This window comes from Parus major, chromosome 3, assembly GCF_001522545.3.
Source record: "Parus major isolate Abel chromosome 3, Parus_major1.1, whole genome shotgun sequence".
NCBI classification, from domain to species: domain Eukaryota; kingdom Metazoa; phylum Chordata; class Aves; order Passeriformes; family Paridae; genus Parus; species Parus major.
The window spans coordinates 2703467-2716711 of NC_031770.1; the positions used below are offsets into that span (position 1 = coordinate 2703467).

Sequence of the window (13245 nt, forward strand, 5' to 3'; positions counted from 1 at the left end):
TCTCACTTATGCTTCAGTCCATCCAAAGATGAAGTTTAGGGAAATTTGCATTTTTATGTATTTTTCAGTGGTGCACTCCTGTGGCCTTTTCACGTGTTGCCTTTGTGGAATTATTTTTTCCCCGAACTCGAGTTGTGATTCCCACCCTGTGGAGCGCCTGACGGAGGTGGGTCCGGTTGCTTTTAGCCAGCAGCGAACAAGTTTAAACACCCAGGGCATTCTGATGCTCGCGCGTGGAAATAACGATATCATTATGAATACACCTCAGCAGCTCAGCCCAGCTAATCACAAACCCTAATTCTGCCTGCATTCAGTCTCCAATGGCGGCGCTTTCTTCCTGAGCAGAGCTGGAATTAGCTGTGCTCGGTGGAACCGCGCTGTTTGTGTGTTGCACTCAGAGCAGCTCGGCTTTCCCAGCAGCATTCCCAAGCCTGGCTGCTGTTCTCTAGGGGGCATGCTTTCAGATTCCAGCCCCAAAATGCCTACATTATACATAATGAAAGGGAGGCAAAAGCACAGCATTATCAGAGAGAAACTTAATTTTCCACTTATTCAATCAAATATCAACCAGATCTGATTAGGGGTGGCCAATTTTAGATGAACCAGGCAAAATACATTTACATAGGGGGTCCAGTTTCAACATAATTTCAGTAAAAAGCAATTACAAAATTACAGTCAGATGGAAAGCTGGTTCTTCTGGGTGTCTTGGCTAAGTGAGGTTGGAAGGGTAAAACTGTAACTTATTGTAGTGGATATTTAATAAGTGGTAAAGCCACAGCACTCTCCACTTGAAAGTTAATTAAGGCCGTGGAATGACCATACTTGTACAGCAAATATGTTAATGGGTTGGCCATGGTAACTGTCACAACAAAGCCTGGTGAAAAATAATGGCTTTATGCATTGTTTTTGCTGATTGTTACATCTTATAAAAAATGCTCTTGTATTTTGTTTTGGTTTTGCTGTTTTGAGGAATAGTGTAGCAGCATTTTATTTAGGAACTGCTTAAAGTGATGATTGGAAACTAAGGCAAATACTGAAAGGCAGATAAAGGTTAAAATATTTGCTTATGTACTGGCACTATATAAATGTCAGTATGTAGTGCATGTTGGGGAGCCTTTCTCTTTATTTAGTCTTTTCAGACAGGCTGTGTGGTTATTAGAGTGTCCAATTCTGCTCAGAAAGCCTGAGCTAATCCTTTGTATATAGTATTTCATTTATGAGTGTAATTGATGCATTATTTTTGTTGCCGTTGGATAAGTGAATGGAGTGGCATACAGCCTATCAATTGACTGACGTGCTTTAAGTGGATTAAATCTTAATTTTCTTCTAAGAAGTCTCCTCATTCAGAGTATGGTCAATTCTGGCCTTGCATGCTCAGTTCCCATGAATTTTGAACTTCTTTAACAGCCCATGTAAGGATGGGGCAGGGGAGCACTATTTCCCCCCTTATTTCAAAAGCCTGGGGACAGCCTAACAAAAATGGTGGAGAGTTAGGAGAAAAAGAAAATTCCCCATCCAACTCTGCCATACCCAGAGAAATGTGATCAGGTGGGCAAATGATAGTACCTGCAAGTGCATGGCTCATTAGGGGTAACTCAGAAACCTGGAAAAGAGAAAAGGATCTTAAGAGAATATGGAATTGAGGATGAATTAGGTGGGAGAAGGAAAAAAGTGTGCTTGGAAGGAGAGTAAGAAATGATAGCACAACAGAAGATAAAAATGCAGCACGTGTTTGCAGCACCCGAAGGAAAACCAGGAAAAGAAGGGAAGGGAGAAGGTGGGAATATTTCCAGCTCATCCTGTCAGTGCAGGGGAGTCAAATGAGGCCTGGCTGTTGTGTTCCAGGGAAACAGGCTGGTGTCAGCTTTGCCCAGTTAATGAGTGATGGGTACCTGGACTCAAATCCCAGCACACACACAGTGTAGTGTGAGATGAACAGCACTTCAGCAGTGTGAGGTGAATTCCTGGCCAGCCAAGAGCAGTAGTAAAAATGTGGAAAACTTATTTGAAGTGGGAGAGCAATGCCTTTTAGAAGTTATTTTGATTTGGGTGTCCCCAGTTGACAGCTGGGAATTGTTGCAGTGTATGATGGACCTTGCTGTTTGTCCAAACTCCAGTTATCCAGTTAACAGTTAAAAACTCTTTCAGTCTCTGAAGTTCTTCCCTCATTATTCTTTGCAAGGTTTTGTCACATACTTTAAAAAGGCTCAGATAAACTGATCTCTCTCTATGATATCAGGTAGGGATGCCCTGGAGTTCCTCCCATGCATGTGTCTCTTATCTAAGTAAAAGGTCTTAGGGGAAGGTGATGTCTCTTAATCCATGTTCCAAGACGAGTGTCCCACTTTTGCCTGAGATCTTGAGATGCCAGTGAAATACAAATAATGATTGCAGCCATGCATGAGTGATTCAGTTCTGATTTTCTGAAAAAGTGTTCCATTTTACTATCTCATTCAAGAGCATGAAAGCAAAAATAGGCCATTTTGAGCAAATGATGCATAATCATGGACCTTAAACACCATAGCACTGAGCTCATCACTGAGGGAGGTTGGAATATGCTCAGTACTTTTTCAAGAGATATCCAAGTTGGTGTCAGATGACTTGTGGATTCTTCTGGAAGTTATGGAAATGTATAATGGGACTGTGTTTTGTTAACCCAAATATTTTTGCATATAACTACTGATTCAGTGATTTCACTTTGTTTTAAACTGGAATATGTGAGGCCAGGGTGCCTCACTGGAAAACTTGAAAATATACCCAGTCTTCCTGAAGAATCATTTTAAAATAATCTGTTATCTTATTTTCAAAGAATTCACATGGCAGGACAGGCTTCAGGTCGTTCTGAAGGACAAAATACATCCTGAGTAACAGCTTGAATGAGAACTCCAAAACAATTTCCCTAGGGCTGATAATTTAGACAATTGAATTCTATTCTTCATAAATACCTCAAATGTCCTAGACAAGTGCTAATGCCTCTGTTGTCTTCTTTTTGCTGACTACGTCCCTCCTGGTCTTTACAGAAAGACCTCTGAACAATGTGGCTGGGGAATGGAAGGGTGCAGGGAGCTTGGGCAATAATATTTTTGCAGTGTTGTCCACCAGAAGAGAAAAATATTTGTCTTTGGAGCTACCCTGCTCTTGTGCACTCTTGTGCCTTCACTTCTGGCTGACAGTTTCTTAGATCAGTTTTTGCATTGTTTTCTCGTGTGGTGAAAAATCTTTCAGTGGTGCTAAGTCACCTTATTTTTCATATTTTGCCTTGTCCTCCCCTGTTCCCTTCTTTCCCATGTCAGCTCCAGAGCTGCAGATTTATTCTGCCCCAATCAGTTTCTGAGCCAGTTTGGGTGACCTTGACTTGGACTGTGTTTTTTGTGACTTCCCTCTTTCCTCTTCTCACCCTATCTCTGCTTTGCCTGTTTCAGGCTCTAAGTTTCTACCTCTCCATAGAATTTTTACATACAGGATATAGCCTGAGGTATTGTTGTTTAATATTCTAATAAATGTGTGAGTGTGCCTGCAGTACCAGAAATACCCAAAAATCTTCCTGGGTTTGTGAGACATCAGTTCTTTCTCGAAAGTCCTTACTCTTGGAAAGTTGGCTCCTGCAATGTACTGAGTTGGATCTTGGCTGGAGAGCTCCAACACTCACATGAGTTTCTCTCTGTCAATGTAGCAAATGTGTTGTTTTAATTTTGGGGAAGGAAAACACCAAACCCCAACAATACCAAAGCCCCAAACTTTAGTCCTTATGTGGGGGTGTTTTATTCTTCCAGAGTTGCCTGATTGTTTTCTTTTTTATTTAGATTGATTTTTAAAAAAAAACACACTCATGAACTTTGAGTTGACTCTCCTAGGCTTGCCTTCTGTCCTGTCTGTTCTTGATTGTTTACATTCTCCCTGCTCCAGTATCTCAATGTATGAGCCTGGACTTAAGATGATGGTCTCACTTTCAAATGGGAGTATCAAAAACACTTAGCAATGTGCTTGCAAGGCTCACAAAGTGATTTTAAATCCTCTGATAGAAGCTATCTATTATAATTGCACCAAGTACTGTTATTAATGTCTCCAGCCTCTCCACTCAGTTTTTGCTCAAGCTATGCCCAAGAACAATTAGCTGTTTGTTTGACCCGCATTATAACATCAGCTCTCCATTATGATAACAGTGGAGTGGCTAAGAACAACACATAATCTTCAGATTTAATGGGGCAGAAGACTGCAAAGGGCCAAACCTGTCTTGATGAAACGCCCTCAAGTCAGCAACTTTATGCAGAGGTGGATGTGGCACAATGTGATTTCCGTGGCTCTTTCTGATTGCTGCACAGAAATCCAGGACTGATACCAGGGGCATCGCAGCAGATTAGTCAGAAACTGCTGCTGAACATAGAAAATACTGGGGGGAACTCAGCAACTCAATCTGTATTTAGGGGAGGCAAAATTCTTTTATCCCATCTGTTGGAGTGCATGCAAATGAGAAACATTCCCTCTTCCTAAAATTCCTTGTGGTGCACAGGCTGTTCACCATTAATGTTGCTGGTGCAGGGGCTGTTGCTTTGATAAGGTGATCGGGAGCTGACCATGATAGGGGCATCTCAGAGGATGGACACAGCACTGAGGACATCACAGTGCAGAATTCTCTGAGTAGAACTGCTGGGATGACAGCCTGTAAATGAAACTGCCTCTTGCCTTATATAGACTGTGTTTGTAGACAATAATCTGGAAATACATTGTGTTCTGAGAGCCCAAGTCTAAAAATGCATGTATTGGTCCAATAAATAGCATCATGTTATCAGTTTTATTTTTCTGCTTCTATTGAATGCAGAACATGTGCTTCTAAGAAACAAAAAGGACATGCATTTATTTTCAGGCGTAGGACTTTGCAACCACTTGGGAAGAATATTCTTGATTGAGAACCAAAACATTCCATGATGCTTAACAAACCTGCAAATTGAAAAATCAACATCTGCCCTGTGCAGCAACACAGCAGGAGAAAGACCTGTAGCCTGAAAAATTCAAAATACTCCTTAAATTATGTTTCAGTGCATTTATAAAATTATGATTCTCTGAATTAAGGCTCGAGCTGGTTTTATATGGCAGCATCTGTTGTGTGGATGGACAGAATCTCCCCCTGCACTTGCTGGTGGCTGCTGGATGGTCCCAGGAATGCAGAGCAGTGTCTCCCTGAACGCTCTCACAATGATACCTTAAAACAAATCAGAGGCATCGTTAAATCACTGAGGATGACCTCAGCTGTCCAAACCCCACAATTCCTGTACTCACAGTTCCCCTTCCTGATGGAATGTTGGAGTTTTCAGCGGAGCAGCCAATGGAGGCGAGCGGAGCACGGTCCCCATTCAGACAGAGGAAGGCACTGCTCTAAAGGAAACGCAGAAACTTGTGATTATGCACTTACTGCAGTGCTGCCTGCCTGCCGAACGGCTGGGAATTTTTTTGCTGTTCCCCTTATTTACATATCACAGTCATGTCTTTATAAAGTTACTTGAATAATTTATTAGATTGATCTTTTCAGAAATCTGCCCTGGCTAGGTGTCATTAGGAAAAGTTATTTCAACTTATTTAAAGGTTTGTGCCCGAGTAGGGCATTTACCTGCCTCACTGCTGATATTCTAAAAATACCTCCATGTCCATACTATTATCCATTCTTCACGTCCAATTGCTCTGTTATGGTAATAGTCAGAAGCACACCATGTAGTAATTACTTACAGCTGACTTAAGAAAAGAATATTCAACTCCCCCACTGTTCCACTAGAAGGTCTTTATGCACTATTAACTCATTCCTGTTTATTAATACTCTACTGGTAATTCTGGCTGCTGCTTTTTAGGTTTGTAATAGGAGGACTATTAAACAGCAATTATTGACCATATGGGTTAGTGGATATTTGTGGTGGTTGTTGGATGGTTATTTTGTTGTGGGTTTTTAATGTTTTTTTATGTTTTTAGGTTGTTTTTAAGGAGCCACATCACAATATAGTGGTGCAACTTTACATCTGCCTGGGATTAACAATTTTGGCAGTGTTCCCCACCTAGGAAATGCAAATTCTGTATTTCAGAAATATCTGAAGCTGTGAAAATACAGAGAAGTTTAAAAAACATGAAAACACTCTGCCAGACAAAGTGAAAATATTTTTTTTTCTTTTCTCCAGCAACAGGGATAGGGTTTGAGTTCTTTCCTTTGGGGTTTTTGGGTTTTTTTGGTCTGTCTTTCTCTTTCTTTGAATTTTTTTTTTCCATTTTTTCCTTCTTGTCCTAGAATTTTGTAATGGTCAAGTGTAAATTTCAAGCTAATCAAATTTCTTCTAGAAACGTGTGAATTACAGCACTTTGAAGAATTAGAAATTTGCCTTCCTCGGTAAGCTTGCCTAGTGAAAAGATTGAGGAGAGACAGAATTACAGCAATTATCTCTCAAATAGCCGGGCTGAAAAAATGGTGTCTTCCCCCCTTTTCCTCTCCTGCCTTTTTTTCTTCCCCCTTATTTTTTAAAAAACTATTTTAAAATCCAACTGCAATTCCTGCCTTTGCCAGCAGCAATAGCTGTCAGTCACTGCACTGATGATTCTTTTTCTCCCTGCTCTACACTGGGAAGGCCAAACCAGCCACAGTTTTGGCACCCGCTCTCATTGTGGTGAGAAAAAAGACTTGAGCAGGGAAAAAATATATAGCTGCAATGAGAAAAGGTAAACATGAGTGGGAGATGTGGTGTAGGAGAAAAGGGATTTGGGAGGTGAGTTGATTTTAATGCAAAAGTATTTGGCCATGAACAAATGTTTTGCAAAATATATTCTCATTTCTCAGTTCTCTTTGGGGTTGTCCCTAACACCATTGAAGAAGAGTCAAACTTGGAAAACTCATTACTCGTGTTTGCCACTGACATGGCTTTTTTCTAGAATTTTCTTAATCCCTTAATACTCTTCTTACACTTTCTTAGTGCTCCTACTTGTGTGTGTTTGACTTGGATTATGAGTCTCAGCTGTGTCAGTGTGGTCCTCTGAGCCGCTGACCAGTAACAGCTCCATTTAGATGTAATTGTGGGCTGCTTCTGAGGATTGTTGCATAGCTGAAAAATCTCTGCAGTACTAAAGTCAAAAATAATAATAAAGTCAAAATAAAGTCAAGAATTAATTGATTTGGAAATGGAAATCTCTTGCTTTATCACTCTAAACTCTATTTTTCTCTTGATTTCCTTTTCCCCCTTGTCTTTAACATTGAAATCCTTCCTTGAACTAATGAAAAAAATTCTTGTGTGGTATGCTGCACCAAAAATCATTCCCTCCTCTAACAGTTACTGCCTGGAAGGTGTATATATTTTAGAAAAACTAGTGCACTCCTCTGTTTTTATGTCCCAAATGTTTTAGTGCTGCTTTTTTCCCAAGTGGCAAAGCTGAGAGAGGGAAAACTGAAGGGATGTGTTCAGTAGAGAAGGATGGGACTGGTGGAAGGTGGGAAGTCCTTGCTCACAGGCTTTCACCCCTGTCTTGCCTGGAATAGCTGCACAGCATTGGCAGGAATCTGCTGAGGGACATTAGACAAGGGGGCTGAAGGTATAAAAAGGTGACATTGATTTTATTGCGCAGAAATATGGGCCAGTTAATTTTCTTTATGTGCTTGGCATCTTGGCCACGCTGAGAGATTTTTTGTTGTTGTTGTTGCCTGGTGTAGTTTTTTATTTAAAATTGTTGTTTAGGTGGAGGTGTCATTTCAAGTTTGGAATAAAGGATAACTGGGAATCCTGAGCAAGGTAGCCCTTGGTGTCCCACAGGACTTCAGTGGCTTGACTCTCTCATCTCTAATTCAAACCTGCTCTGAAATAATTAGATCTCAATAAGAGAATGTTCCAAAAATGTATTCTTATGCTGTAAAACAGCAGGTGAAAACTGACTGTGCTGCTGACGTGTAGCTTAGACTGGTAAATGAGTGGAGCGTGATATTCCTTGGGAAACTGGAGTGGAGGAGCAACCCCTGACCATGCCCAAAGAACGATGTGCGAGTGATTCAGCTCTTCCCTCTCTTGCAGGGGAGAGATTAGAGGTGCACCCCCTTGTCAGTTCATCTCCTTAACTCATCATATATTATTTATTGCAAGGATTTGATTTCCTAAGCCTGTCGTCTTCTTTTCTCTTAAGGATACCACTGACTATTTGATCTTGAGGGCTTATTTTTTATGATGATGGTGATTATTATTGTGTACAGGTATGTAGGGAGGGAAGGATTTTAAGCAACAGCAAAACCCAAGCTTTTAAAAATATGGACTGTCTGTTTTTGTCTTGTTTTGGCATTTTTTGCACCTCATGCTAACGGTGCAATTGTGGTTGGTTCAAATACATCTGAGGTTTCCTGTAGCTGTGATTCCAGGGGCTTTTAGACTCTGCTATAATTCTGTGCATGGTGGCTCTTAACTGGCTTAGACACCTTGGATTTGTTTCCAGGGTTTGAAATATAAAAGAAAAAAAATTAAAAATTTCTTTTCATACATCAGCCACATTTAATTTTATAAAAATAAAATTTGTGATGATCTGGGTTGTTTGTTTGGTTTTTATTTTTATGCCAACACCCCCAAAACTTACAGACTAATGAAAATGTTAATATTTAACCTCATTCAAGCCAGCCAAAGTATTTTCATAGAGAGCAGGTGCATTCTTGGCATAGCTGGTGTTACAGGGTGCATTCTCCCATTTGTCAAATGTTCAGAAGAAGCCTTTCATTTAAAAGGAAGGGAGGTCTTGTAGAAATAACTATTTGTATGGGCTAAAATAAAATAAAAAACCCCCAAAAACTAGGCAGGAATAAACTTGCTCATGTGGCTGGCAAACTGAGAGCAAAACTACCATGGCTTTGGTCAGTTGCTAAAAGGATGATCTGAGGATCTTTGATTAAAGAAACTGGACTGCACCTGAGCCAAACATAACAAGTTATAAAGAATATCAAATGAAAGTGTAGCAATGTGACACATCCCTGCTTTTTCCCTCTCCTTGCCCCTCTCTCCAGGCAGCTGATGAGAACAGAGGAAGGAGCAGATGATGGCACCAAATCCTGCCCTGGAGCTGAGCAGGGCTCAAGGAGCAGCCCCGTGTGGAGGAGCAGATGGAGCTCTGCAAACTGTAAGTGCCTGCTCCGGTACATTCCTTCACAAACAAACCCTCATCTCTGTGGTAACTGCATTTTTGGGCAAATTCCTTCCTAAATGTTGTTTTGAGATCAGAGAGAAATACCTGCTTTATAACTGGCTTTGGTCATTTGAAATCTACCCTTCCTCCCCTGTCTGCCATTCCACCCTTTTGTCCTTCCCCACACTGGCTGAAACATTTTGGGTTCATTCTTTATACGTTCAGATAAATCTTTTGTAATGGATTTTTGGGTTTTGCAGCTTAACGATATCAAATCCTTCCTAAGATTTATTGTCAGTCTCACTTGACCTGGGGATCAGAACTTAGAACGCTTGATGGAATTTGTTGCAGAATCAGGGAATGTTGTGAAAGTTGCTATTTTTGGTTTCTGTTTTGCTGTATCTGTAGACTATAGATTTTAAAAAAAATGAAATGATAAATAATGTTTTCTTGGGTGTTCAAAATACGATGAGCATGTGTGTTTCATGAACTTTGGCTTCTGGATAAGCTGATTTGTACTATTTCTGATAAAGAGATGCAAGACATCCAAGGTTTTTAGCTTTTAGAATTTTAGAATTCCTTAAAAAAAAAACCCTGCCACCACCTCTCAGTGAAGGTTATAGACTGCCAGAGTGAGAGTTTCAGCTCCTGGTAATCAGTTTGCTTTTCACAGACCTCGTTGAAGGGTTCACAGCCCCTTCCAGCCTTGCTGGAGACACGTCTCTGTACAAGCAAAGGAGGAAGTTGCTGTGTTGGAGCTGGTGTGGACCAAATATTTATAGGAGATAGGACTGGTGTTGGGCCAGGTTTTCTTTATAGAATACAGAGTGGGTTGGTTGCCTTCTTTCTGCTAAGCTTTGAGGCTGTCCCACCACTCCAGCTGAGTGGAAGGGGTGGCCCCATGGCAGTGGGAGGAGGAGGAGCAGTCTCATAAATGGCATTTCATCCAAAGGGGGCCCAAAAGAAATTAAGTTTAGCAAAGAAAACAAGTTTCATCAGTTAAGGCAATAAAGCACAGTCCCAGAGCAAGTCAATAATGCTCAATTGACAGCCAGTCAATATTTGTACTGGATTAACTTTTCAGGGAGTGCGGAGATTTCGGGGGGTTTTATGTAAACACTGTAAATAGGCTGGGACACTAAAGTAGGGTTACAAATACCGCATGTCAGATTAGATTAGGATCGCTTCCCGGGAGCAGGGTTTCTCCTACCACGAAAGAGACATTTATATCTTGTGAAATGAACACAGATACAAATTTTTTTGTTTGTCAAATATATTCCAAAATGCAGCTGGGCAGATCTCATGGCAATGCTGCTCAGAACACTTCAAAGGGCAGCCTCTGTCTGAGGTCAGGCTTGCGCACCTTCCGTCTGTGCCATGCCCAAGCCGTACCAGATAGAGCTGCAATTTAGGTGGCATTGTGGCTGCAACTCCATTAACAGGAATGTTGTACAAATTAATTTCAATTTTGAGCTTCGTATAATGTGAAGAGCTATTAAGAAATATTCAGTATTTGTCATTCTGCTCCTTGCTGAAGCATTGGGCTGAGTCATGAGCAAAATGTGCTGGTTCTGACATCTGTAACACAAGGCTCGGTCTTTACAAGTGTTTCTTCGTAGTGGCATTCCTGGCACCCACTTGTAAACAATGAAAAATCCGTTTACCTTTTCCAAAGCTGGGAGCAGAGTGGGGAAATGCTTTCAGAATAAATTAGTAATTTACAGTGCCTTCTTTTTCAAGATGTTGCCCTCAGATTTCCTGACTTTTATTAGAAGGATCTCAAATCATTTCAGGATTCCCAGTTCTCTCGAAATAATTGAGGGTGATTTGGCCTGTCCTTCCTCTCCCCAGTCAAAGAAATGAGGGCAGGCAGAAGCTGGCACTGCCCAGATGGGCAAAACAGCCCAAATAAATATTTTGTATAAAAATAAATATAAATATTTATTATATAAAATAAATCTTGTGTATAAAAAACGTGCATGGCTCTAGCAAAGTCCATGCAGGTAACACATCACTAGGAATCTCTCTTGCTGGAAAGTAGATTACTGCATTTTATTGTTCTTTCTTTTATTTCTCCTGCTTTTTTTTTCCCTTAGAAAAGGTAATTAGACCATAAACAGAGGTCTGACAACTAATTTTATCTGCAGCAAAATTATTATCATAAGCAACAGATAATTTCAGCTGAGCAAAATTAGAAAAGATATATTTTAATGACACTTTAAAACCAGAAAATCTAATTTTTCTTTCTTTCTGAACTTTTTGTACCTGGCTCTTTTGATATTCAGGGAGATGCTCACTCATTTAGTGAACAAATGTTTTGCCTCTGTACCGTTCCTGCCTCACCACCAGGCCTTGCTGGTGTTGGCCTGTGGTATGAAGTTGCTTTTAATTTCCTCTCTCTTGTTCTCTGGTTCCTTTCAAAGCCGAAATGATCTGAGGGAAAAGACATAGCTTTTCTTACCTCTAAATTTTCATTGACATTAATAGGAGGCAGGTGGCCAAATCCCTGCGTACAGCTTTGAAAATTTAAGGTTTAACTTTTTTTTTTTTTTTTTTTTTTTTTTACCCTGGGCAGATTCTTACACTGCTGGAGTTGTGAATCCCCAGAAAAGATATTAAATATGCAACCATACCATGTCAGCAGTGCCTTGAGAGTTTATCTACAAAATTATCACCTACCTTCCAAATCTATAACCCTAAAATATTGATTGGTTAAAAGGTAGTGGATAAAGATTAGCACAGCACAGCAGCAGATTACCCTAATCAAATAAAAAGACTATTAACAGAGCTGCTCACAGTCCTGAAGATGTTGGTTTGAAATACAGATGTCTTAACCAAAGTGCTATGTCTCATTTTCTGAATGCATTTTTGAATGCATTTAAATAAATTACAGAATAGAAAGAAAGAAGAGAAAAACTCCACATGCTCCAGACATTAAATTTCCATTTATAATAAAAAATTATTTCATGCCTTTCAGTAAGTAGTTGGAACTTTTAAAGATCTATTCCACTGGATAGTATGAAGTCAAGCAGCGGATTCTCAGCTTAGGAGGCTCCATAAAATCACATGTGTGATTTTAAACCTGTTAGGTTAATTTGGAGCTGTAGGATCCTTTGGAAAACCATCCCTGCTTCAGACCAGCAGGGTTCAAGTGGCTTTGAATTTGTCACAAACATTTTATTTAGATTATTAGCGTTCCATAGGAATGAGCTACCGGGAATACCGCTTGGAAAAGAGCGGCATTTGTCACTAACGCTTTTAGCGTACAGTGGGAATTTTTATCCAGCCAAAGGCTGCGCTGTGCTTTATCCCCTTGGAAGAATTTCCCATTGAGTGACGGCTGAGCAGGGATTGAGCTAATAACCCATGCCCTGGGTTATTGGAGGCACAGAGACAGAAAGGGCGGGTAATGTATTAATTTTCATCACTTATGGACAATACTATTAAATTACTGACTCTTGTTGAAATAATGTGTCACCGATTAATAATGTCATTTCAGCTTCCCAAACTTTCCTACCTAAAAATTTTAATTCAGAAAGAAAAGATGTAAAAATATGTGAGAGAGGTTTTGGCGCTCTAACTCGTAGGTATGGAGGACTTTTGTTTTTGTTTGAAATCGCACCTAATTTTAAGTCGCAGTGTAAATGAGGTTTTAAAAGTTTTTAACAGTGATGCGGATAAATTTGGAATTAAAATTGAGATCTGAAATGTTGTGTTGCTCCACTTTTAAAAATAAGTTTCCTTCTCATTTGCAATTAAAATGCTTAGAATCTGCATAAAATGTGTGAAATTAGAGATAATTGAAATACAGTAGCTATAAATATGTCTACTCCATTTGAAAAATAAATAAAATGTCCACTAAAAGTGTGCGAAAGCCATACCCCTTCTCTTGTTTCTCACATTTGGATCTCTGGCGTTTTTCACACTTTTATAGCTAATTTTTATTGCAAAACAATATGTTACATTTGTAGCCGTTGTGGGAATGCAGAATAGCCCCTGGCAGCTCTGTAAAAAATGGAATGTTGGGAACACATTTAGAAGAATATAGCTTTCAATTTCATCCCCAGCATTGGTGTCATGGAATCATATTAAGTGTGATCTAACAAAAACAAAAAGCGGGGGGGG

General features: G+C 40.0%; 1 long non-coding RNA gene across 4 annotated transcripts in view; it reads left to right on the plus strand.

Annotated features, from left to right (window-relative positions):
- LOC107202019 overlaps window positions 1-13245 on the plus strand; it is a 324213-nt gene that overhangs the window by 173801 nt on the left and 137167 nt on the right. For 3 of the 4 annotated variants that reach the window (XR_004496597.1, XR_004496595.1, XR_004496598.1), the window contains exon 2: window positions 9002-9114. This is a non-coding gene — a long non-coding RNA (uncharacterized LOC107202019). Of the gene's footprint in view, window positions 1-76; window positions 167-9001; window positions 9115-13245 lie in introns of those variants that run through there. The other variant, XR_004496596.1, reaches the window with a different exon arrangement.